Here is a 27,004-nt window from a genome sequence, read left to right on the forward strand (position 1 = left end):
CATATTCTATGTTCTTCTCTTTGAAAAGGATACCAAAACTAGATCAACAATATACTAATGACAAATATGTTGCGTAATCATGACTGGGAATGAACAGTTGCATTTCTTTTTTTTTTTAAAAAAAGGTTTGATTGATTTCTTTAGCATGTACCATATCACAATACAAAATCAACAACACCAAAATAACAAAAACTAGCCCTATTATTTAAGCAAGTACACTTATATTTCTTGGTTCAGTTCACACTTAATATACATCTCTGTATCTACGTTATAATCAGCTTATCTCTGGTCATTACTTGTCTGCAATAGCTGATCTTGCACTCAACCCCTTTTCTGTACCAGTGACATTATATAGCAACTTATTGCAATTACCACCCCTGCTCCTATAGTAAGGAAGTGATCAGAAATGTATATTATTTCGGTGGAGCAAGCAGTAGGAGGAAGAACCAAAACCCAAACCCAAGACATTTGGAGCATTTGTTTGATTTCCTAAGGTTTGTCTAAGCCAGCATGAGGGGTGTCGCTCTTGAGCAGGTATGTTTGTAAGTATCTTTTTAGGGGTTGCCAAATATTCCTCGGCCTGGAGGCAGGGGTTGCAGTTAAGCATATATATCACTGGAAGTATCACAATCGATCAGATCTCGAATCCACTGTTTGGTTGTAGGATAGGAGGAAGAGCTTAGCTAGTAATAGGGCAATAGTCGCATATCTTCTGATTTCCTTTTGTAGTGGAAGGATGTATCCCAGTAGGGCCACTAGCAGGGAAGGCTCAATAGTGATATCTATCGTTTTGAATAAAATGTCGAACACCTCTTCTCAATATCTCTGTATTAGAGCACAGTTCCAGGCCAAATGTGTGAAATCAGCATGTTCTGTTGGGCATCTATGACATGTGTGGGATTAGAAGGGATCCAACTTAAGCAGTTCAGTTCAGGTCAGTGCGCTTTACAAATTGCACCTAAGATAAGATAAGATAAGTAGTTGTGGAGTGCAATATGAGCGATGTAAGATTTTAAATGTAATAGTTTATGCCAATGATTATTGGATACTGATTTAGTCTGTTCGCAGCAATAGTACCACAACTTATCAGTCTAAAGGATGCCTAAGACCTTCTCTCAAGCTGCTCTCGATCCCAAGTCAGGAAGGGGTTTTCTCACTGGCAGCACGGTATAACCTGGATACTAAATGTGTGCTATCTGGAGTTGTGATTACCATTGTTAAGAGTGGGAAGTCGGGTGGCTCAAGTGGAACAGTGTGGACTATCGCACGCAATGCATTATGTATTCTATATAAAATGAACGCCGGAACCACCGCCAAGCTCCAGAAGAGACTCCAGCGGATCCAGGACACCTCAGCCAGACTCATCCTCGACATCCCACGACACAGCCACATCTCCGGACATCTGAGAGACTTGCATTGGCTCCCCGTCAACAAAAGAATCACCTTCCGCCTCCTCACCCACGCACACAAAGCCCTACACGATCAAGGCCCGAGCTACCTCAACAACCGCATCAACTTCTACGCTCCCAAACGCCATCTACGATCAGCCAGTCATGTCCTCGCCGCCGTCCCCCGCATCCGAAGAACGACAACAGGAGGAAGGTCCTTCTCCTACCTGGCCGCCAAGACCTGGAACTCCCTCCCGTCCGACCTGCGCCTGACCCAAGACCACCTCTCCTTCAGGAAGAAGCTCAAGACCTGGCTGTTCGAGCAGTAGCAATCCCCCCCCCCCCCCCCCCCCCCAAGCGCCTTGAGACCCTCCGGGTAAGTAGTGCGCTCTATAAATGCCTTTGATTTATTGATTGATTGAATGAATCTGTCCATTTGGGTGACATTACTTCACTCTTGTAGTGACGTTACTGAACGGAGGCCTGTCTCCTCAAATGAATCTCCTATTGCTTGCTCGCTGAAATTGAAGCCCGCTCGCCTGATGACGCTCTGGTAGACATCGATCAAGTGGGATATTTTGCCACTATAAATAGTAATGGCGACGGGGCAACCCTGCCACGTTCCCCAGTATAAGGGAAACTGACCTGTAATTCTGCCATTTACTTTAAGACGCGCCACTGGGGCGACGTATAATAAGCGAATGAGGTCGCAAAATCCCTTACGACAACCAAGCTTACTCAACATAGCAAATGAAAATGGCAATTCCAGGGAGTCAAATGCTGTTTCAGCACCCAACAGCTGCAGCCGGAAGGTCCGGCTCAATTTGATTAAGGAATGTGAATATAGCACGTAAATTTACAGTTGTGGATGATTAAAAATGAACTCTGTTTGCAGTGGGGATATTATCGTGTTCATTAAAATAGAAAGCCGGGTAGCTAAAACTTTGGCAAGAATTTTATTATCATAGTTCCACAGGGACAATGGGCCATAAGATGAGCATTGCTCTTGGGGCTTGCCGGGCTTCAGGAGTAGATTTATGACTGCCTCTCGCTTTGTTAGGGGAAGAGCTCCACAGGCCAGGGCCTTTGCATATACCTCTAGTAAATATGGGTCAATTCCTCCTTGTACGCTTTGTAGAACGCACCTGTGAAGCCGTCCAACCCCGGGGCACTTGTACCGCTCAGGTCATCCATGGCCTGCATGATCTCCTCGCAAGATATTGGCGCAGCTAGGAATTGTTGTTGCACCTTCTCCATCCAAACCATTGCAATCACTGCAAGATAATCTGTAATGGTGTCTATATTTGTGGTGGCTTTGGATGAGTATAAGGCAGTGTAATACTCTAGAAGAGTATTTATTATGTTTTTTGGTGCAGTCACCCCAGTGCCATCTTCAAGATGGAGAGAGGATATCATTGACTCCGGGTATGGGGGACGTAGCATGTTGGGTAGTGTACATCCTGGTATCTCACCTTTGCCATAAATTCTTGCTTTAGCATATTTGGTCAGATATTTGACCTCCCTCTTAGCCAATTCTTAGAACTTTCGAATAAGGGCCCCTCTTTTCTGGAGATAACCAATGTTGCCCCCCATTTGTGCCTGGGACTCAACGCTTTTAAGGTTTGTTCCATCTGTTGTAGCTCTCTCCGGTTAGTACGCAAGACATCCGAATGCTTCGCTATACAAACCCCTCTAATGAATGCTTTGAAAGCGTCCCATAATGTCGAGAAATTTTGCACCGGACCCACATTATGTTAAAAGTATTCAATAATTGCTTCATGGGCCTCAGAACGGAAGACGTCATCAAGTAGGGCATTTGAGAGGTATCGCCAGGGTGCACACGATGAGAGTGCCTGCCAGCTGCATAGTGAAGAGCACCGGAGAGGGATCTGACAACATCCTAGGCAAATGTGAGATTTCAGTTAGAGCATGGGTAAGGTCAGGCGTGGTGAACCAATAGTCTATTCGGGACCAGATCCTGTGTGGAGCCGAGTAGAATGTATATTCCCTAGTGTTTGGGTGTCTCCATGCATCTGCTAAAGAGTGGGATTGCATAAGGTCAGTAAGGGCGCACTCCGTGCGTGGCTTCGTAGAGTTACCTACGCCATTCGTATCAAGTGCTGGACTCATGGAGAGATTAAAATCTCTGCCCATGAGTATGTGTGGCGGGGTAGAAGTGATAGGTCGGAGGCCAGGTCTGGTCAGATAAGGTTTTATTTTTCCAAACACTCGCTTATGGCGACTTGTCAGTCTCTCTGCGGCGAACTTGGCAGGATCCGTGATGCCGGGTGGTTCTTGTCTCTATCATCGTGCCTGATTCCTAGGGTCCGGTCAGGTCTCTCAGTAAGTCCGGCCGTAGAGAGGACATGTAGGGATGAAGAAATAAAATGTCATGACGGCGTCCAATGGGACGTATATAGCCAAGGGACCGGGGAGTGAAGGGATCACCACTCTCTTGTGCACGCTTTTAAACCACACAACAAAAAGAGGATTCGGAGATGCGAGGGTAGTGAAAGTGATCAGTGCACAGGTGTGGGTAAAAATCAGGTTGAGAGTCGGTACAGGGATTCAGGGCTTTCCCGCTTTACACAGTCGGGCGTCCCCGCCTTACAACCAAGACTTTCTCTCATACCTGTAGAAGCCAGGCTCCTCCAGGAGCGTGTCTCGGCGCGCGTGGGAACGTTGGCCTCCTGGCTCAGCCCGGGCTCCTGCTGGTATCAACCCTCCGATCTCTTCTGCGTTCCTCGTCTTCTCCTGTTCTTTACGTAACTGCAACCACTACATCTCCTCCGTCTTCCGTCTCCACTCCGGTGTCGATGCAACCCGGCTTTCGGGTTTCCTCTGCCTTTAACGTTGTATACGCGCTGACATCTGCTGGGGGCGGGGCCTCGTTGTACTGAAAGGCCCAATTAAATGCGCCGGCCTCTTCTTCCTGCGATGTCAACAATGGTGTATTTTCCCAATTCCATTTGCCCTGCTGAAAAGGGAAAAGAGGGGAAGATGGGGGTATAGCGGTCCACCAGTCCATATCGGGGTTACATTGTGGGGCAGGCGAGTCCACCCGGTCACAGTATGGTGGAGCTGTGTAAAAGAGTAATTTGCATTGATTTGTCAGAAAAAATATCTGGGACATCTGTGTTTGATGCATAGATGTTGATCAACAACATGGGAATGCTCCCCAGTGTCCCCTCCACCATGAGATAGCGACCATCAAAATCTGCAATCACTTCACTTGTGGAAAATGGTAATGTTTTTGTATCATAATGCAAACACCTCTAGAATATGTGCTATCGTTTGCGAAGAACCGGTTTGCACCCCAGGTTGAGACGTACTGAGGCACGCTACCCAGAGTGTAGTGTGTTTCCTGGAGGAAAGCTAACTTAACCTCATACCTGGACAAGTATGATAGTACCTGGTGACCCTTGCGCGAAATGGAGACGTCTTGTACATTCCAGGACATACATTTTAAGGGGGGGGTTTCAGCAGTCCTGCTGAATGGGGGCTTGTGCGGCAGAGATCAGTCCAGTTACAGGATGAGCTAATGCTGTATGGCCGAGTTCTGGGAACCATGGTAGTTTTAGGCGAAACATTATGCAATATGAACAAAATTTGCAATAATACTATTAGCTGACATGCAGTGTATACAACATTGGGCACTATAACAGTAAATATAGCCCTACCCCCCTCCCACTGCTGACAGCATAACTGATGCTGCCAAAGAATCCCAACACACAATAACCGTATAAGTAACCAAAAGAACATTAACTGAGTCATCCTAGGGGGAGGGAAATGCCCAAGAGAGGCACCATTCTGAATATGGGTGTGCATATTGGATTTGTGGCCTATTAGACATAAGTGTTACGACGTTCATCATCATTGAGTGAATGTCCGCACTCAAGAGTGTCAAATAAAGGAAGTAACAGTATGTTGGTTTGGTATTGTCTCTAACAGGCGAGGGTTGCAGCAGTACCGTCAGGCCTGACAGAGGCAGGAGCCAGGGCACAGTTTAATCCAGTAACTGTTCAGTGACAGTGCATGGTAATTCAGAGGAGTGGCGAGTAGGAGACACCCTTTCAGTCGTTAAAGCCAGAGCCGGTCCTAGGCCTTCTGAGGCCTTCTGAGGCCCCGGGCGAAAGGGAAGATGTGAGGCCCCTCTAAGTGCCTTACTGCCTGCGCGAGTGCTCTTTTCCCTACTCTGCGGGGCCGGCAGGGGGCCCCCCTGAGCGCGAGGCCCTGGGCAGCTGCCCATACCGCCCATGCCTAGGACCGGCCCTGGTTAAAGCTGTTGCTTGAAATTCGGAATGGTGCCGCTTATAGAATTGAGTAGCTCCGTCTGCTGTGTTGAATAAATGTGCTTTGCCTTTGAAGTGTACGCAAAACTGTGCTGGATAAAGCATTACATATTGAATGTTTGATTCATGCAAGGATCGCTTCACTTCTGTAAATTTTCGTCACGCTTCTTGTACTATTGGGGTAAAAAATCGGTGTAATGCCCTGATACTGGATTGGTACAAACAAAATGGTCCCAGACAGACAGGCGATAAACAAAGTCGTAACAGAAGTGAATACATACACAGGTAATTATAACAACATTGTTTTTAATCACAACGTGTTTTATATAAGAGTCTTTCATAGAAATTGGTACAAGTTAAATCACATATAATGGCCCCTAAGAATGAAATAGGGAAGGGTAGTGTTGGGATAGTGAAAGATGAGGACTAAACAAAAGGTCATAAAGACCACAATGTAACAAAAATTAATGTAAAAAAAAACACAATGGAATAATAAATTTAATCAATCATTTTTGACAATCATGCCTCAGAAGAAATCAGTAATGATGAATGATGACAGAGGCTGACCACAAGAAAACGTTTACCATGGCAGGATTACAGCAGGGTGTGACCAAATGATGAAGCATCCCACTAAAAGAGTGTGAGGGTCCTAAAACATTAGTTAAGGATCTACCAAATATGCCATTGGTCTGTGATCTCCGGGATCATTTTTTTGCTTGATTTTTTTAAATAGGTACCGATTGTGTTATTTATTAGTGATACATTTTTCAACGAGTGTTGGTTTTCAGTGGCTCGGAAGTGCCATAGTTTGCACTCCCCTCTTTTCTGCCTAAAAACATATAGCACAGCACAGACTTTTTTTTCTGATCAGACATTCTGCGGGACTAAAATGAAGGCATGAACCTTCAGTTCTTTTGGTTCTGAAACCAAAACATCTCACCTTTTTCGCTTGTTTTCTCTGTGGAACTCGACAAATCATGTGATTTTCCTCAGCTGAGTTGCGCCCTGTAAGCAAAACTTGCAGCCCTTAGCACCCTTGAGGGGCACTTACTAGATGTCAGAATGTACCTATCATCCTTCTGATTGCATATTACTTAATAAGAGTAACACCTGTTTCATGCAGCACTAAAAGTAGGCCGCACCTGCCTGCGTACGCTGTGTAATTATAACCAATGTCCCAAAATGTCACTTCCGACAACCTCCCACCCAGAAAACCCAAACAGGATGTGTCCTTTTCAGAAGGACACACTACTCCAGCTGCAGCGTGCCGAAATGGGCACTAAACTCTGGAGTGTTCCCCGTAACTGGCCACGAAACTCCAGTTGAGCCTTTCACAACTGTACAGTATGCTTCTAAAGTGGGCATAAGAACCAGACACTACACTCCAGATGCGTCTTCCATGAGTGGTCAGAACATTCCAGAAAGAAGAGTGAATTGAGTGCCTCATCCGCAGCACGAGGATGATTCCTTGTAGAATCAAATCTGTCTTTACCCCAAAGCAGACTGGACGACTTCTGCTGAGTTTGGAAATAGTATCATCTAAAATGGCAGAGCTTCAAAGCAGGACGTACATGTATAGGAATACGTTTTGATACACATATGTGAAATCAACTACGGTCTTCCCATGCACCTGCATAGTACGTTTACAGAATGTGCAGCTATACAGCGCCATGTAGAAGTCACACACGTAATTTACAATTGTACATTTTGCCAACCCTTGGCTGTGAAATAGCTACTAAACACCCCAGAAGCTGCAATACTGTCCAAGTAAAGCTTCTTTCAAACATGACCCATTGTCACTCGCATTGTGTGGCTACATGTTACCGTCTACTAGTCTGAGTCCGATAGCATCTGTTATCTGACAAAACCAAGACCTGTCTCTGCAGGACAGTGCCCCTGGAGTTGGTTCAAGGTCAGTCACTCCGAATTCTGTCTGGGACTCCCGACCGTCGCCAGATAAGTCCGGATTTAGGTGGATCTAAGAAATTGTAATTCCTTTTACTAAGTAACTGAGGCAAGGAGAGCTAAAAAAAAAAGCCATATACCCAGAATACATTTATGTACGCAGGATAACAAAATGAGGCCTCTTTCGAAACCTAGATTCGAGATTGGGTCACCTGAGGTCCAAACCGGTTATCTAACCAGTGGGCCAGAATGCGCACGCGCACTGGCCCACGCAGACGGCCACAAGTCGGCCTGGCAAACGAAAGCAGCAGACGGCTGCCCTGTCCTGCGCCTGCCAGCTGGAGCCCACCGACCCCTCTCTAGCCAACGAATTGCTTCATCTTTTCCAGCAGAAGTGTATCTTTCTGCCAGGGACTAATGCTGACATTTTCACAACATTATTGCACTGGAACTGAATGAGGCGCCATGCGCGCAGTTCTCTTTTCCACAGTTATGACTCTGGCGACTGCAAAATGATAAAACACTTTTTGTGGGGGTTGGCTGCTGGGAAGGTGCACGCTTTACAGAGGCTTTGTGCGCATCCACAGCCCACCTTGACCTGATTAACTCTTGGAGATCCTTCTCTCCAAACCTGAAGGGTGAGTTTCGGTCAGTGAGTCAGTTGGCTTGCTTCGGCTCGCCCTTGCAAAGAATAACTCACAGCATTACGACAATGCAAGCCACTAATCCCTCTGGCGTGTTTTTCCACTTTCCTGTCATGATGGATTTACGGATTGCTTTTGTGTGGCCTCTTTTTTCAAAGATACTACGAAAATACAGCCCCTTTGTCAGAAGTAAGAACAATGCACGGTTTTGCTGTGCTTGCCTTTTAACTTCAATTTTAAAATCCTGCCTTCATCTTTAGACTCCTGTTTGTGATAATCTTACGTGCACACCTCCCCTCTCCTTAATACAGACTGTTCAACACGGGCTCCTGTTCACATTTTCCATGTAGGTGTTGCGCAAGATGCTAGGTCAGGATAGGGTTTTCTTTCTTAGACACTTAGAAGCAACACCCATAAAGTTGTCCAACTATTACCAAACTCTCCCCAAACAAAAAGCCAGACCAATTGGCTAAGCCAGTGCTTGTTTCGGATTCTTTTTCATTGTTTCCATAATCATTTCATTCATTTGAAAAGCTTTATTTCGGTACATTGACCATAAAAGCATATAAATGTCCACAGTACATAAAAACTTGGTAAAAACATTAATACAGTTCTTCCATTCAATTACCGTACACATAAGCAATGGCCATAGAGTGCTAGAGCAAATAATGTGTGCAATTGTTAGAACAAAACCATACTAGAGACCCACACACATATAATAAAATAGCTTATTAAAACAGAAGCTAAGACTTCAATGTTAATAAAATTACAATTAAATTTGTTCAATCATGGGACATAATTAATAAATCCTATTTTGTTTCTAAAAAAGGGGAAGGACCATATACTGGGTTCAACCGTTAAGGATCGGGCTCCAAAAGCTTCCTTCTTATGCACCACATGGAAAATAAATAATGGGAGACTGAATAGACAATTGGGGGGTGCAACTTAGTTTTGAATATTCTAAAAGCCTCATTTGAGTGTTTTGTGCCCATATTCTTACATACTGGTACTAACCAGCGTCGCCTAGGTGTCCTGTAAGAGTGGCAGTGGAAGAAAACGTGCACCTCCGTTTCCTCTACTTCACCACAGGCAGGACATTCAATCGCATCACGGTCCCCCCAGTTTTTAAGAAACGAACGAAGCGGGAGGCACCCATATCTAAGTTGTAAAAACAATTTTTGGGCCAACGCTGGTTGAATACTATCCAAAATGGTCTCGGCCCAATAAGTACTTTTAACTGTAAGAAAAGCATTAGTCAGCTGACCAGTTGAACCGTTACTCATCAGATTGGACAGCCAATGTTCCCTGTAAGCCTCAACCAGGGCCTTCCTAGTAATGGATTGTGACACAATTCGAGGCTCCCCCCACAAATCCACCCGTCCCAGTTCCACACATAGCAACTTTAACTGTCTCAACCAGGGTATCTTACTCGCCCCGTTCAGCCCCAATATCTCAGTTAATTCCTCTCTATACGGGGCTAACTCGGGAGTGCTCCATAAGCATCTCCAGAAGGTTAACGGTCTTAGTGCAGCTTCTTCACAAATGGACCTAATTCCCAGATCCATTCTCAATTGAATTAGGGGTGTACTTATTGGGAGGCTAAAGAGCTGTCTAATGAACGCATTCTCTGTGCGTTCTAGAGTTAATGGCGCACAATGCCCCCAAATTTCTGCACCATATAGTGCAGCACTTCTTGCCTGTGCCCTATAGGCTTTCAAAGGCGGAAGAACCTGCTTTGTGTTGCTTGTTTAAAGAATTTTTGGATGCCTCCCGAAACCTGGGTTAATTTCAAGTTAGCCTTGCTGGTATGCGCTCCCCAATCCATTTTCTCTGTCAGAGTAATACCAAGGTAATCAAACACTACAACTCTTTCCAGAGGTTGACCCTTCAGGGTCGGGTTATTGCGTGAACTTTTGCCCCCATTAAATACTATAAATTGTGTCTTTTGGAGATTAATCTCCAAGCCCCGATGTTTGCAGAAGGCATCGAAATTGTCAAGAGTCCTCTGGATGCCCATAGGGGACTTTGCGAGCAATAATGTGTTGTCTGCAAACATCAGGGCAGGTACACTGCGCCCTGCAAGCTTGGGGGCATCAATATTGGAGCCCTTATTCAGATGATCTATAAGCCCGTTAACAAAAAGGGAAAAAAGGGTTGGGGCGAGAACACATCCCTGACGAACACCTCGTTCTACTGGGATGGGGGGGGGGGGAGTTAAATTGCCATATTTGCCATATCTAATTTGTGCATAATTACCCTCATGCAAACGAGCAAACATATGGCAGAGATATTCCAGGACCCCCATCTTTAAGAGAATCAACCACAACTTCTCCCTGGGGACCAAGTCGAATGCAGATTTCAGATCTACAAAGATAAGGTACAGAGTACCACCCTCGATACTCACAATCTTCCAGTGCATCATTTGTAGTCTGAAAATCTGATCGACTGTCGAGACCTGTGCTCTAAAGCCTGCTTGGAGGGGTGTTAAGATGTTAAATTCCTCCGTCCAGCTTTGTAGTCGCTCTAGTAAAACACGGGCAAATATTTTTTGGGTCATATCCAGGAGGCTAATGGGACGATAGTTCAGGGGCAAAAGAGGGGATCCCTTTTTGAAAATAGGTATAATTTCAGCACCAGCCCATGCGGGTGGAGTAATCATACCCTCCATTATAGCATTAAAAAGCTGGGTCAGATAAGGGGTCCAGATAGTAACTTCACTATGAAAGAGATCTTCGGGTATTCTGTCAAGCCCTGGTGCTTTATTAGGAGCTATTTTCTCCAGTGCAAGGGTTACTTCACCGAGTTGTATTCGGGGCCCTGATATCCCTGTTGGTTCCGGTTGGCGTCTCCCGCCAGCTGCCGAGGACCCATTGACAGAAGTGAAATACAGGGGTTTGAAGTGGGCTATCCAGGCGTCCTCACTAATGTTGGGCTCTATAGCCGATTTATCTTGCCTGGAGCCTTCATTAACCAGATTCCAGAAGGATCTTAAATCCCGAGCTGAAAGGGCAGTTCGAATATCTTCCCATTTCTGGTTTTCCCAACAGGCTTTAGCCTGTTTCAATTCCCTAGCATAAATGGCCCGTGCCTCTGCTACCTCTGTCCTTATATTGCTCTTGATCGTATTGACTACATTTTGTTTAGCAGCTCGGCAATTACTATTAAACCATTGGTGTCTAGGTTTAACCTTTTCTCTTCCCTTGGATGTGTTAATAAAAAAGGAAGCCATTGTATCCGTTAGGTTTTTGTGGTTTACACAAATGGTTTGGATAGAATCGGCAACACTGGTTTCAATGGCTGCACGCTCTGCATTGGCAAGAAAGGGGATTATTGACTGATATAAACTAGCTAACTTTTCTTGTGTTAGCGAACCCTCCTCCCTCTATTTACCTGTACTAGGGCTGAGTCTATATTCCTAGATAGCAACTTGCTTATTGCCTGATGTCACACGAAAGTTTATACGCAGAGCGTTGTGGTCGCTATCACTACGGGGCAGATTTTAAATTCAGAGACTCTATACTAGCTACTAGTGTCAACTAGGATAAAGTCAATAAAAGAGGTACATCCTAATCTATTAAATGTATGATTAGTGGAGGTACCTACCGTGAAGCGACCATTACAGGCCCGGAGTGAAAATTTTAAACAAAGGGCGTTAATTTGTAAAGCTAATGGAGTCCAGGCATTAACGGGGGGAAGGCTAGATTCAGGAATAGACCAATGGCGATCCTCATTAAGCATATTATCAAGAGTTAAGCCTTTGAGGGGTTCAAATTGGGTATTAAGGTCCGCGCCAATTATGATCCGTGTCTTTGGGGGGATTGTTTCAAGAAATGCGAGCAGTGCATCCAGAGTTGTTGAAATAGAATCTCTGGTCACTGGTCGGGAATAAACATTAATCAGGGCAACAGCTTGTTCGTCAGCAAAAGTGAGAACCACACACAAAATATCCTGGGAGTGAGTTTCTAATTCTTTTGCTCCACAGCCTTGGTGCATACCTACCCAAGTGGACAAACCCCCAGACGGTCGTCCCTTTCCCGTATGTATTGCCAATTAACCGAAGGTTGCATAGCCCAAATTTGCTATTTTGGATCTAGCCCATGTCTCTTGGAACATACAGGCTTCATATTGTTCTATGTATTGACACCACTCAGGGTTATCCAATTTAGAGGGGAGACCCGCTACATTCCATGATACCACCTTGAAAACAGACATTTCTATAGTTTCCCCTCTCATCCTTGTCCTTTGGGCTCTGGCGGACATTACTAACAAACTTATCAGGACCCATCATTATATTAGTCTCAGGGCTTGGAGTTGTGCCCTTGATAGAGACGAAGTTGGACTTGAGTCAATCTACTGCATCCAGAGGATCAAACCTATTTGCTACTGGTATGTTATAGATTGAAGGACCAGGGCAAGGGTGAAGAGGAACATTGTGTTTAAACGCTGACCAATCCCCAAATAACTGTACATTATCCCTTCCATAATCTACAAACTGACATTCAAATTTCCCCAACAGATTTCCATGCATAAATGTCAAATGAAGCTCTTCTTTTTCCTTTTTTTCTTAACTGCTGACATTTGAAATCATGGTTTACTGTGTTCCAGCAATTTGCTGGCCATTCCACTCATTTTCTCGCATTAGTGTTTGCTAAATCGAATTGCCCCCAAATAAACTTGATGTTAGTCAAGCACTGTTGTTTTTCTATTTTTGGCAGAGACTTTAAAAAAAGTGTGCAAACATATCACTTATTTGTAATGTATTGGGAACATAGTCTGGATTGCAAGCGTTCCTAGTTTGGCAATGGTTTGCATAATTCTATCCCTGAATTGGCAGGACACAGTCCTTTAAAGTATTAATGTCTCTCTAAGGCAGGGGTCTCCAAACCGGTCCTGGAGGGCCGGATCCATGCCAGATTTTTAAAATAACTACATGTATCTCAATGGGGATATCCCAAAAATCTGGCATGGATCCGGCCCTCCAGGACCGGTTTGAGACCCCTGCTCTAAGGTGAAAGATTTTGGAAATTTTGAATAGTCATTGTTTTATTGTGGAAAATAATGGAGCATTTCCTATATCCAGAGCCACTGTCACGCAGGAAAGGGTAAAATTATGTGACACGGTTAAGTAAATAATGCAGTAGGAAAATGCAAATTGTGTGGCATAATGCGACACATTTTGTAAAAGTATTCCTTCATTTTTTCGTCATTTTTAAACTTGGTAATACTGGCTGGGCATTGGTTTCACCTCATTAGTACCATTTTAATACCCAATAATAGCAATGAACAACAAAAAGGTGACCAGACCAGCTTTGCAAAGGGCCTTTCAGTGCGCAGCAACAGGTGTTGCTGCATTTTTAAATGGTTTGCGCTACAAACAAAAATGTATTTTGTTAATATCTGCAGATTATGCAGCAGATGATGGATTATGTGGCAAATGCGGCAAATCGATTATTAGGCTAAAATTGCTGCAGCCGCACAATCACATAATTCAAGGGGCCCTGCCTGTGTACTGGGGTTACTGTTGTTATTGAGAATTTGCCCTTTAAGTAGCACACACTCTGTAATGGTATCGGAGTGTAGGTAATTCTGCTGGCAGATTCTCCACTGGAAGAAAATGCTCCAATGAATAATATAGCAGTCACCCACAAATAGGAGGAATTCCCGTTGCCCGCCAGCTCTAAATTGAGTCCTAATTCTCATTAAGAGTGATCCTTTACACAAGATGCACCACAATGCATTAAGTGCCTTTACCTTAACCAACCCACCAGTCACTTGCGCTCAGCCTCGCAAGCACAGACACCCATGTTCGCAAAAGTAAAATGGGAGATCTAGCTTTCTCACACATCGCACCTAAAGCCTGGACTGATCTCTTGCTACACATTAGGTCCTCCTCCTTATTTTTTTAATTCCTCAAGAAGCTGGAGACCTGGGTCTTCAACTAACTACCCGTGGCCAACTCACTCACCTCTCCTGCAGACCCATACCTATACACCTGCTCCGGTGCCTGGATACCCTACCGGGTGATAAGCAGCGTATTACAAATCCAGCTAATATAACATAACACGTAAGCACCATCTCAATTTTAAAAAGCGTATTCAATGCCCTCTGTGCTAATGTCACCCGAAGATGTTCGAACAAATCTGAAACATTTAAACAATAAGACTTTCTCCCAGTGAAAGAAGGCAGTGAAGAACCAGATATGATGGGTACTCGCTGCACTCTTACATCCGCTCGATAGCAAATTCAACACTAGCAAAACAACTACTCCAGTGGAAATAAACAAATATGTCATCAGTTAAACAGTGTAATCTGCGAAGCTTGTGCAGACAGGATGTTTGCAGGGGGGACTGGAGTGAGTGACAGGGATGCCATCCATCTTGTTCCAGATGGAGATTCATATGTACATGTGGCTTAACTAAAACACATGAATAGCTTCACTTTATACATTATTTGAAATGTGTTTCAGTTGCAATTATATTAAGTATGAATATGTAAGATTATTTGAAAATTGTATATTGTTATGCTATAATTAGTGCACAAAATTATAGCATGGAAAACAATCCCACAATTTTGGGGACCACGCTGGGCAGGTTCTAGTTTGCACTGGATAATATTTAACTTTCCTAGCTCATTTCTCAGTTCGGAGTAATACTTAAATTGTGGTAATATTTACCAAAGGAGTATTCTTGGACTGCGAGTTAATTGGCCAAACATACATTGAGTCTTCGGAACAGAGTATAAAATAAGGATGTGCTATGTTGTTCAGTATTTATTGCTGGAATGTTCCATTGCTGCAAGATTATAATATCAAGCATGTCATGTCAAAACAGTGTCTTGATCCTGTTTTTTAGGGGGAACCTGGGCAGCAAATGCGCTGCTCTGCGATGCATTCTGTAGCTAGAAAATGGGCTTCATGCCCCTCCCATCTTTCATTTCTATTGGCTCTTCTTACTATCCTTCATAAACTCCAGCTTTTGATTGGTGAAATGGCTTACTAGTCCCCACCTTTTGCACTTTTGTAACCTCCCATACGGACTACCCCTATTACATGTGCTCTTAAATTTCATGTTATTTACGATACTTTCAACAGTTTGTTTTATTTGGACCTGCCTGTGCTCGTGTAGTGAGAAGTGTTCGTGCTTGCGTCCCAACAAAGCTGTGCCTCACCGGCTCCTCCCACTGGCTGCTTCATAAAAAAACTCGCACCTCTATTCACAAACACTTGTTTTGTTGTTGTTTCCTATTTGAAAGCTAATAACAAGTTGCATATATATAACGGGCTTCAAAAACTACAATCATGGGTAAAGAGCATTAAGACACTCCAATTGAGCATGCACTCAGCAGTCCCCCGGGGCACAAGCAGGCATCCACTTCTGTTCTGATTCGTAATTTCAAAAAGCATGTGTGAAATGTGGTGTCAAGACCTGAGAACATTTTTGGCAGCCTACGCAGCAGCCCCATACATACGCCTATTCCCTGCTGATGAAAGGTAACGACCTAGAAACACGTGTCCATGGATGGCCAGCTCAACGGTGGATATACTCAACATTTTCCTAGAAGCGCACACGCTGGAACAAACTGCATTAACCAAAATGCTCAGGGGTAATCCCGCTGGTAGGAGGAGCAGTGTGCGACCAAATGGATTCATGTGTGAAATGTGTGTCACTAGGGCTGAGAGGTTTCGTTTTGTACCCGTTATCTGTAATGCCCACAATTTTTAAAAGGAAGTGTTATTTAACTAGCGTTTACATTTTGTATGTGGTAGTTTGAAAGGCGCTACAAGCACCGGCAAAAAACATTAGAAAAGCATTCATACGCTGCGATTTAATGTGCACTCAGCACTCTCCCCGGGGCACAAGCAGGCATCCACTTCTGTGCTGCCTCGTAACTTCAAAAAGCATATGGGAATTTTGTGTCACTAGGACGGAGAGGTTTACTTTTGTACCCACTGATGGTAATGCACACAATTTGAAAATAATGTTTTCTTTATTTATCTATCATTTACATCTTTTTATGTAGTTGTCTGAAAGGTGGTGTGGAGTGCAAAAAAACGATGGATTTAGGCTCAGATCTCTGTACTGGGGTGAATGTATGACATTGTTCTGCATTCTGTCCATCAATTGTTGTTTTTGCATTTGTCACCCCGAGTGGGACGGGTATGCTCAGACGTGAGTCCTGTGCTCTCCATGCCACTGGAGTCAAGCTATCCTGGCTGAAGACGGCTGATAGCCAGAAACCGGTCCTAGGATGCTTGATTCCGGTCCAGGGAAGACATGGCTTGGCAGTTCGGGCTGGACTGTTCCCATGAGGCACAGGATCAAGGCTGATTTGCCTATGGCCATGTCTGAACTGGGGTGGTGTGGAGTGCAAAAAAACGATGGATTTAGGCCCAGATCTCTGTACTGGGGTGAATGTATGACATTGTTCTGCATTCTGTCCATCAACTGTTGTTTTTGCAGTTGTCTGAAAGGTGCCACAAGCACCAGCAAAAGCATTTATACACTCCCGATTGAGCACACATTCAGCAGTCCCGCCGGGGCACAAGCAGGCATCCACCTCTGTGCTGCCTCGTTGTTTTATCTTGCCGCTAATCTTATGAGATATCATTTTGAAGGAGGAGCCATTACATTTCACTTGATTCTCCTTGCAGCCCTATTTGCCATCTTGTGATTCGCTTTCAGGGGAGAGCTGCCAGACAATGCAATTTTATTTCTCTTTGTTTATTTAGGAGGGGAGGGTGTGATTCCTTGCATCTTTACATAATCATTCTCTCAGGGTCTAGGGCAATTATTTTGCAATTGGTACAAGTACTGTTCTTGTCACGCTACAGCACTTTTTTCATTTTTCCAAGTAACAGCATTACGTGTTGTGTCCTATTATAAAACGGTGCTCATCTTCTGCTTGCTATGTTCATTGTTTGTATTATTTTATGTAGCAAATGGTATCCACATAGCTTGTTTTATTTTGATGTGAAGCTACTTGATCGTGGCATCACTTGTAACATTGCGTATAGATATTATGCACACACACCTATTAAGGCAGGTCAATGCCCTCACTGCCTGCGCATGCTCTTTTAACCCTTTCGCTGCGGCGGCTATTCCGCCGCAGCGCTAAAGGGGCGGGGCGGCCGCATGCTGGTGACAGAACCGCTCCGTCACCAGCTACAGTTGAGCTGTGCTGGTGACGGAGCGGTTCCGTCATGACCCGCCCCGCTCATTAAACCTGCTGCGCAGGCGCGAAATCAGCGCCGCGCAGGCACGGCGGCCGGGCCATGACGGAACCGCTCCGTCATCAGCACAGCTCAACTGTAGCTGATGACGGAGCGGTTCCGTCATCAGCAGGGGAGGGGTTAAAGCTGCTTGACTGTTTTGTTTATTGTCTTGTTTACAGCAGAGACTATTGGGTTGCTGTTTGAGTAGAGAGTGCCAAATGTTTCTGGACTTTCCTGGTTGAGGCTTCTGAATGTTTTTGTTTCCCAATACTTTCATGTAGCGATGGCTGCAAGGCTTCTGTGCCTGTGCAATGAAGCTTAATAACATTCTGCTTTATTGTGTAGATTTTGTCAGGCTTCTTACATTGCGAAACACACAAGTACCTTCAACATGCCAGCCCCAAACCGTTACCCCAGCATCCAGTGTCCTGTTAGCATCATCATCTCCTGAGGCTTAAGCTTCCTGTGTGCCATAAGAACCTTTCTTGTAATTCCTTTTTCCATTGGTGTCATTTTTTAGGTTTCGCTGGGGGACGGAGCTGTAAGCTCCGCCTCCAGAGAAATCTGTAGTTTCTAGTATGGGTGACTTGAACACGCCCCTCTGCTTCATTGGCTAGCTCCATAAATGGAGGCTAGCCATTGGAACAGAGAGGCGTCCGTCATGGCCGGACCAGATTCGGGGGCGTTCCCGAGAATCTTTGGCTTTTGGCTACGTCATGATACGTCAGCCAAAAGCCGGGAACGCCCCCGAATCTGGTCCGGCTGGGCCGTGCTTGCTGCTGTCCTGCCTTACTCTCTGTCCCTCCTCCCGCCGTCCCCCCTCCCCTCGCTGTCCTGTGCACGTTTCCCGCCGCCCGTGTCCTCTCCCGCCCCCCTCGTCCTCTCCCGCCCCCCTCCCGCCGTTCGTGTCCTCTCCCGCCCCCCTCGTCCTCTCCTGCCCCCCCTCCCGCGTCCTCTCCCGCCCCCCCCCCTCCTGGACACCCTCCCCCCCAAAAAAAAAGATAAGTCACCGTCACAGAGTGAAGCGCGAGGGGATCTGATGGAAGCGCTTTTAACACATCACAGCTGTGCGAACGGTGAGTTGTATGCACTTTTTTAGGGCAAGGCGTATAAAGGCCAGGGGTACGTGTATATGGGTGATAGGAGACACACTTATTTCAACCACAGAAGGTGTTGCCGGTTCTGCCCTGTAAACGGATGCTGCTCCGCTTTAACGTTATCTCCGTTCGGGTTTTGGCTTCGAATATGTCCCGAGCTGACTCCGGGTCTAGTCCGGCTCCGCTCTGATCTCGCTCTGGTTCCCTGTCCCGCGTTCTGTCCCGTGGTTGCAGAGCCGATAGTGCAGTGCCCGAGCCCGGCGTGTGCAAAACTCTTGAACCGGCTGCAAAGTCCCCTCCTCCGCTTCAGCTGACCCTCCTCGACGACCTCCACTGATCCTCCCTCCCGCGGCACTGACCCTCCCCTGCCCGTTGTCTCTCACTGACCCTAGTCACAGGAGCTCGCCCGCCTCCCTTACCCCAGCTCATTTCCCCCAGCCACACCCCCTCAGTATCCCTCGGGGCACCCGGTCCTCGTCACCATTCCCCGGCGTGCACCTGGCCCTTCCCTTGGCTGCTGAAGTTCATTCCAACTACTCGCCTTGCACCTGTACATCTCCGAACATGATTGGACCCCACCTGTATGAACTGCGCTGCTGCAGCCGTGATTATTACACTCCTTGTCCTCTCCCGCACCCCCCCCCCTGTCCTGGACACCCTCCCAAAAAAAAAAAGATAAGTCACCGTCAGAGAGTGAAGCGCGAGGGGATCTGATGGAAGCGCTTTTAACACATCACAGCTGTGCGAACGGTGAGTTGTATGCACTTTTGTAGGGCAAGGCGTATAAAGGCCAGGGGTACGTGTATATGGGTGATAGGAGACACGCTTATTTCAACCACAGAAGGTGTTGCCGGTTCTGCCCTGTAAACGGATGCTTGCTCCACTTTAACGTTATCTCCGTTCGGGTTTTGGCTTCGAATATGTCCCGAGCTGACTCCGGGTCTAGTCCGGCTCCGCTCTGATCTCGCTCTGGTTCCCTGTTCCGCGTTCTGTCCCGTGGTTGCAGAGCCGATAGTGCAGTGCCCGAGCCCGGCGTGTGCAAAGGGGGCGGAGGGTAACGGGGGAAGGGGTGCAAAACTCTTGAACCGGCTGCAAAGTCCCCTCCTCCGCTTCAGCTGACCCTCCTCGACGACCTCCGCTGATCCTCCCTCCCGCGGCACTGACCCTCCCCTGCCCGTTGTCTCTCACTGACCCTAGTCACAGGAGCTCGCCCGCCTCCCTTACCCCAGCTCATTTCCCCCAGCCACACCCCCTCAGTATCCCTCGGGGCACCCGGTCCTCGTCACCATTCCCCGGCGTGCACCTGGCCCCTCCCTTGGCTGCTGAAGTTCATTCCAACTACTCGCCTTGCACCTGTACATCTCCGAACATGATTGGACCCCACCTGTATGAACTGCGCTGCTGCAGCCGTGATTATTACACTCCTTGTCCTCTCCCGCCCCCCCCCCCCACCCCCCCCCCCCGGTCCTGGACACCCTCCCAAAAAAAAAGATAAGTCACCGTCACAGAGTGAAGCGCGAGGGGATCTGATGGAAGCGCTTTTAACACATCACAGCTGTGCGAACGGTGAGTTGTATGCACTTTTTTAGGGCAAGGCGTATAAAGGCCAGGGGTACGTGTATATGGGTGATAGGAGACACACTTATTTCAACCACAGAAGGTGTTGCCGGTTCTGCCCTGTAAACGGATGCTTGCTCCGCTTTAACGTTATCTCCGTTCGGGTTTTGGCTTCGAATATGTCCCGAGCTGACTCCGGGTCTAGTCCGGCTCCGCTCTGATCTCGCTCTGGTTCCCTGTCCCGCGTTCTGTCCCGTGGTTGCAGAGCCGATAGTGCAGTGCCCGAGCCCAGCGTGTGCAAAACTCTTGAACCGGCTGCAAAGTCCCCTCCTCCGCTTCAGCTGACCCTCCTCGACGACCTCCGCTGACCCTCCCTCCCGCGGCACTGACCCTCCCCTGCCCGTTGTCTCTCACTGACCCTAGTCACAGGAGCTCGCCCGCCTCCCTTACCCCAGCTCATTTCCCCCAGCCACACCCCCTCAGTATCCCTCGGGGCACCCGGTCCTCGTCACCATTCCCCGGCGTGCACCTGGCCCTTCCCTTGGCTGCTGAAGTTCATTCCAACTACTCGCCTTGCACCTGTACATCTCTGAACATGATTGGACCCCACCTGTATGAACTGCGCTGCTGCAGCCGTGATTATTACACTCCTTGCGCCCTCTATCGAGGCTGTACCACTCCAACCAAACTCCGCCCTCCCCTGTAATGTTTCGGACACTCAACCTGTAAACTTTATTCGCGCGTATCCTCCTTGCAGCTTTACCAATACCCCTCTGCATCCATCTTGGAAGTCATCCTGAACATTCCCCCGTACCCCTCTTTCACCCGCCTCGTATTCAGGCTGCAATTAAGTATGGACTCTGCCAGCGCTCTCTTGTGCACCCCGCCTGCATTAGCCGTCGACTGCAAACCCCCAATCCCGCTGGTAAACATTAGTACTCTTCATGCGTCGCGCTTTGACTGTACCCTTACCACGCTTCTGCCCAAACCCCTTCTGCTGTGCCCAGGGCTTTAAGTGGGCCGGGTCTGTCCGGGTTAACTATGTGCATGGAGTGACCGTCGGTACTTGAGTACATTTGGGGCGTTGCCAGAAGCTCTGGGTGACGAGTGGTGAGTTTGTGTGCGCTCTTCTCATGGCCAGGGTGGTGTTTGAGTTCCCTGCTGTGGTATTTGATGACTTCCGGCCATGTCTCCACCTCTTGCGCCCCTCTTTGTTTAGAGCCATCCAGATATTTGCCCGTGAAGGCCCCGGTGCTAGGGGCGAGGGAGGGGCTTCTATTATAATGTAGAATTGGGAGGGAAGCGGTCATCACAACAGAGCCAGAGGGTACGCGGAAGACCTGATAGGTGGTTGGGTGAGAATGGCCGACTGCATACCTCGTTCGCAAATTAAGAGGTGCAGTCAATGGAACGAATACGTGTAGGGAGGGTGGGGAGCTGCCAACTTCCTCCAGGTGTACCTGATTGGGGCTTCGAGAACTGAGGTTTTCCCCTGGAGAGGGGAGTCTCCAGCAGTCCGAGTAACTTCACTAGGGGCGAGGGTGGAGGCAAACAGGTTTTCCCCTGGTACAAAAGGATGTGTGGAAGCAGGGGCGGGCTCTTGTTATGCACGCCCATCGAGAGATGGGGCGAGAAAAGCCATTTAGAGCGCCCGGTGCGTTGGCCCCTGCAGCGCGCACCGGACCTGCTTGTTCAGCTGAGGGCTAGGTCTGCGCGACTTTGCCTTCTTCTACGTGACGTCTGTGATTCCTGCAGCTTGGGGCGGGGACTTTTTCTCACACACAATTAGGTTTGTTCGACAATAAGTACCCTTCACCGGGTGGTGATTGTTTTAGCTCACTGGCTTGTGGCGGGTGTGCCTGGCTCAAGGCTCACCGCCCTCCGGTGTGTGCGTTGCAGTGCGTGGTCTTATCACAGAGCTGTGACTTTGTTCTAGCTCGGGTACCTTTGTTCTAGCTCGGGTACCTTTGTTCTAGCTCGGGTACCTTGTTGTAGCTCGAGGGCGTTATTTGACGGTTGCTTTGTGTGGCTCTGAGTAGAATATTGAACAGCAGTGTGGTATGTTCTGAGGCACTTTATCCGTCGGGATTAAATGTCAGTGGGCAGAGATGGAGTGGCTGCATTATTGGTGCACGTGCCCAGCATCATTAGCAGAGTGCACCACCAGACCTTACTATTGAGACCAGTGGCTATTGGTTCTCCTCCTGCCCGCTCAGCAGGGCCACCGTCGTCCCCCTGTTTCCTTGGCTCTCTTCAGCTCTGACATATTTCAAGATTCAATCATATCACCAGTTCTCCCAAATCTCTAGTTCACAACCCACTGGACCTCACGGAGTTCTTCAACGGTACCTGCTGCAAGGACGCATGCATAATTCAGATGGTGACATAGGGTGGATATGGACTTCTCGGGGCCTGACCATTTCCTCCGAGCTGTCAGTCGGTGGATTCAGACCAACTTAACTCCTCCAAAACCTGCATCCCAACCACTAGAGAACAGGAGAATTACAAACCAAAAATAACCTGGCATTAGGGGTTTGACCCACTGCCATCAGGAGCTTGGATGATTTATTAGGGCTGATGCTAATATATGCGAGATTAAGATATTTATTTCTTATTTTCTACACAGTTTCTTCTTTCTTCTTTATTCTATATCGCTTAAACTGCTGCTCTTCTCTTTGCCGTTATTCCAAAATACTTGACTGTGCCTCTTAAAAGTGTTCAAATCTTATGGATGCATCTCGTTACATATGGTACCCACAATCACTTCCAAGTACGTATGTTGTGATCGGTAGTCTGTCACCTGCTATACATTCCACCATACAGTTTAAGATTCTTTTTTGTATTTGTATTCATCCATTTACACCCTTTTACGTTAAAATAGCTATACTGTATAGTTGCTATAAAAGCTTATAATATGGTATAGTGTGAACTTAAAAAAAATCACTCCACTGCAAACAAAAAAGCATGAATAAAAAACATTGCCATTTACAATGCCAGTAGCTCCAACTCCAACAAATGTGAGACCTATTGCAATGTAAATAGCAATGCCATTTATTTATAAGTAAAAAAAAAAGAAATGTCATGAGCAATGCCAATAGCTCTAACTTTTCCAAAGGCGAAACCATTGCATTGTAAATGCTTGTTTTCTACTTCCCCTCCCTTGTAACCTATTTCCCATTTTCTGGCCTCCGGCGCTGCGAGGTCATACAAATGGCAAGAGTGGTATGCAAATATGATCACTCCACTGCAATCAAAAAAACAAAAGTAAAAAACAATGTCGTTTACAACGACAGACGCTCTAACTTTCACAAATTCGGGACCGATTGTATTGCAAATGTTTTTTTTATTTATTGAAAGTAGATATATTCTATGTTAATTAAAAATGTGGACACTGAGGGGCGCTAACAGCCCAAGAATGCCAGTTCGGAATCGGTTGTAGGATGCAAGTTCGTAGATAGCTATTTAGAAAACAAACACAAAGCCAGCCACTTTGGAGCCGTTCTGGCAGTTTTCTTGTGGTTATCGTTCTCCGTTGGTGCAGATGAGATGCGTTTCTCACTACTGAACATTTTACTCCGATAAAAAAAAAATCGCTGTAGTTTGTACGGAACATACTTGAAATCAAGAATAAAACTAGAAAACTGCTGACCAGTCTGGGGAACAAAAGGTATCTGGCAAGTTAACTTATAAGGTGGAGGTGGAGCTGGGCTGGAAGTGAAATGGAGATCTGGAAAAGCTTTTGCTCGCCCAATATAGCACCGAGCGAGCCCAGATGGTGCTGCCAAGAGAGCGCAGATAGTGATGCCACGGGTTGTTCTTCCTTAGACATTTTCAGGATCTAGTATGTTTTGTTTCTGTTTTACGCGCCCCTCCAGTGATCACGAGTATATCTTTTAAGTATGTGGGAATTCATTTCTGAGGGCCCTCGTTCTCGGCTCCTTTTACAGCTCCGTGGTGCCACGCTCACGGACACTCGCAATAAGAGTCTGTTTTCCAAGTGTCTTCCAAATTCTACAGCTCTGCGACGCTGCCTTCCTGTCTCTTTCTCTCTGGTCCTGTCTTTCTCTCTCCGTTCCTGTCTTTCTCTCTCTGTTCCTGTCTTTTTCTCTCTATTCATGTCTTTCTCTCTATTCCTGTCTCTTTCTCTCTATTCCTGTCTCTTTCTCTCTATTCCTGTCTTTCTCTCTATTCCTGTCTTCCTGTCTCTTTCTCTCTATTCCTGTCTTTCTCTCTATTCCTGTCTTTCTCTCTCCGTTCCTGTCTTTCTCTCTCCGTTCCTGTCTCTTTTTCTCCCTTCCTGTGTCTTTCCCGCGCTTTCTCTTTTTGCCGGCTGCCATATGCCCCGGGGAGCTGGGGACAGAGGCACCGGTCGTCGACCTTCAAAAACTGGCCTCCGGTGACTCAGACTCCACCCCACTAACACCCCCGCCTGCCTGGAAATGCCTACTGATATAAATGGCCAATCCGTCCTCTGAGATTGTGTCTCATAAGTGCACGTAGATGTTTTGCCTGGAACTGGGCACGGCCCACAATGTGATAAGTGTTTTGGCTGCAAACAATGACGTTTACCTAGGTTGTTCCAGTAGCAGTCGCTAGTGTTGCAGCTGTGGGAAAAGTGGCATGTTATGATCTATAAAATGAAAAGCCGAGCTTGCAAAAGAGAAGTTCGCTGGCACGGGTGCGAAGGCCATGGTTTGGGGTGAGGGTCAGGACAGGGCCCGGGAAGAAGACAATAGGGTGGAGGTTTAAGCTAAATTAGGCTGCGTTATTCCTCATTGCTCTGCTTTGGATTCTGCAAATTGAAATACTGACTACCTTTGAATATTGCACATATTAGGGCCACGCTACTGACTCTTCAGTCTACCACTCTTTACTTTTCAATGGTTGGAACATTTTAAGTATCATCTTTGCGGCATGCGATTAACGCATCCGCGATCCTGATGATGTCAAATAGACTGTTAAAATCCCTGCCACCATATTGGTTTCCATTTTTGAGACAAAAACCCGACCCTCCTAGTTTTCTACAGGCTACTATAGATCTGAATGACGTATAGCTTCACCTCATGTTTTTTCAATATTCTCTGTGCCGAGGTGCATTTCTTTCTAAGCACTATAGGTCCAAGCACCTCAACCGGTCACAAGCAGACCCCACCCATCTATCTTCCTACAAACAGCATACAGCATTTATATGGGGGCCGAAACATGTATTTGGTAGCAAGCCATCAGTTTGCAATAGAAACCTTGGCTGAAAGCATGACTACAGAGGCAACCAGTAATATTCTGTTGTTCGTTTGTCCCCTCTCTATTATATTTTCTTCTTGAGTTGCAGCAACATCAACGCGATTGGCTGCGCACTCTGGCCCACCACATGGTGACGTTCACAGGGATTTTTGAGGGTCGCTCATCCTACTGGCACTAAATTGCAATGCGAGCAGCGCAACATGCATATTTTCTGCCCGTTTGCAGAACTCCACAGAATCTAACAGAGTTGTTATGTAACTCCGTGGAATTCCACGGAGTACAACTACGCAATTTCCCCCCCCCCCAGGATTTGGTACTGCCGTTCGTACCTGCACCAGCTTTCCCTGAGGGATGCACGCCTACTGGTGCAAAGCATTAATTAAAAATGATTCTAGATCTCTACTCGAGTTTCTCATAGAGCACTTCAAAATCTCATAGGTTCTCATCTTCAGAGTGATTTGCTTTCAACCATTAGGTCACATTTTGTCCCAGAAGACCACTTAATACAAATTTAGAGGCCTCCAAAGCTGGTGGAAAATCCGCTGGGTAAATACCACCAATCTGCCACCATTTGCGTAAACTCGCCTAAAGCAAACTTGCTAAAAAGGTGAATTTAAGTGGAAAGTTATCAACAAAGGAGGGAACCGTGAGGGGGATATTTTTAACGGGGTCCAGTGTACAAGCCCGGAAGAACTGTAGCACAAGAAGGGTACAAAGTTCCCCAATGTAGTTATGGAAAAGGAAGGAGTGTGAGACTATAGTGAAAGCGAGGAGAGGAAAAAAGGGGGGGGTTCCCTTTTTGAAACTAAAACCCTCACACACCCAGCAAGCTAGGTGTCATGCTTCATCATATGGGTTCTGCTCCTCGTCAGACTGGCGCTGCAATGTCTGGCGGGCACCCGCGAAGGGGCTCTTTATCGGAGATCTTTTGTTCCTGCCATATTTTGCATGCAGGTTAGAGAGTAAGAGGGTAAAAGTGGTCGCAAGTGATTGTGTAGTCGTGAAGTGAATGTGAGTTAAAAAAGGTTAGACAATCCACTGTGGACTTTATTAATGTGGTTGGCTACCTTGGTTAAAAAGTAGGAGGGGAGATACGTACGGGTGCAACGTTACAGTGAAGTATCTACTACCCTCTGATCAGGTCAACATGTTTCTTGCATTCTAAGCAATTCGTCAGGACCTAAGTGAACTGTACTACACACAGTGAATAATGATATACAACCTTATGTCTTGAGGTCAGTATATGTGCAGGCCAAATGGTCCTGCCCTTAATGTTGCCACCCTAAGAAATTCCCTAGGGTGCCCCAGCAGTCTGCTCCCGTGGAACTGACACCTTTAGAATAGGTACCTGTTTGGTGCGCGGTCTCAGCCGTCGACACCTACCCCCAAAGCGTCGGGTCAGGACTGGAAGCGACTGGTGTTTAGTTCCAAAAAGGGAATCCCCCCTTTTTTCCTCTCCTCGCTTTCACGCTAGTCTCACACTCCTTCCTTTTCCATAACTACATTGGGGAACTTTGTACCCTTCTTGTGCTACAATTTAAGTGGAAAGCTCACTTGTAAATTGCCAGATTCTGAAGATTTGCAACACAAAAACATGACAGAAATTACGTATAACTGGCAGCAAACTCGGCACAAATGATTTCATTTTTTTCCCGAGGTGAGCTACCTT

The 27,004-nt window shown here is 46.6% G+C and overlaps 1 protein-coding gene across 3 annotated transcripts in view; it reads left to right on the plus strand.

Moving 5' to 3' along the window:
• Nucleotides 1-27,004, plus strand: part of LOC147711757 (protein FRA10AC1) — a 354,287-nt gene that overhangs the window by 245,355 nt on the left and 81,928 nt on the right. The window lies entirely within an intron of this gene.

The sequence above is a fragment of the Lissotriton vulgaris genome, chromosome 5, assembly GCF_964263255.1.
Source record: "Lissotriton vulgaris chromosome 5, aLisVul1.2, whole genome shotgun sequence".
NCBI classification, from domain to species: Eukaryota; Metazoa; Chordata; class Amphibia; order Caudata; family Salamandridae; genus Lissotriton; species Lissotriton vulgaris.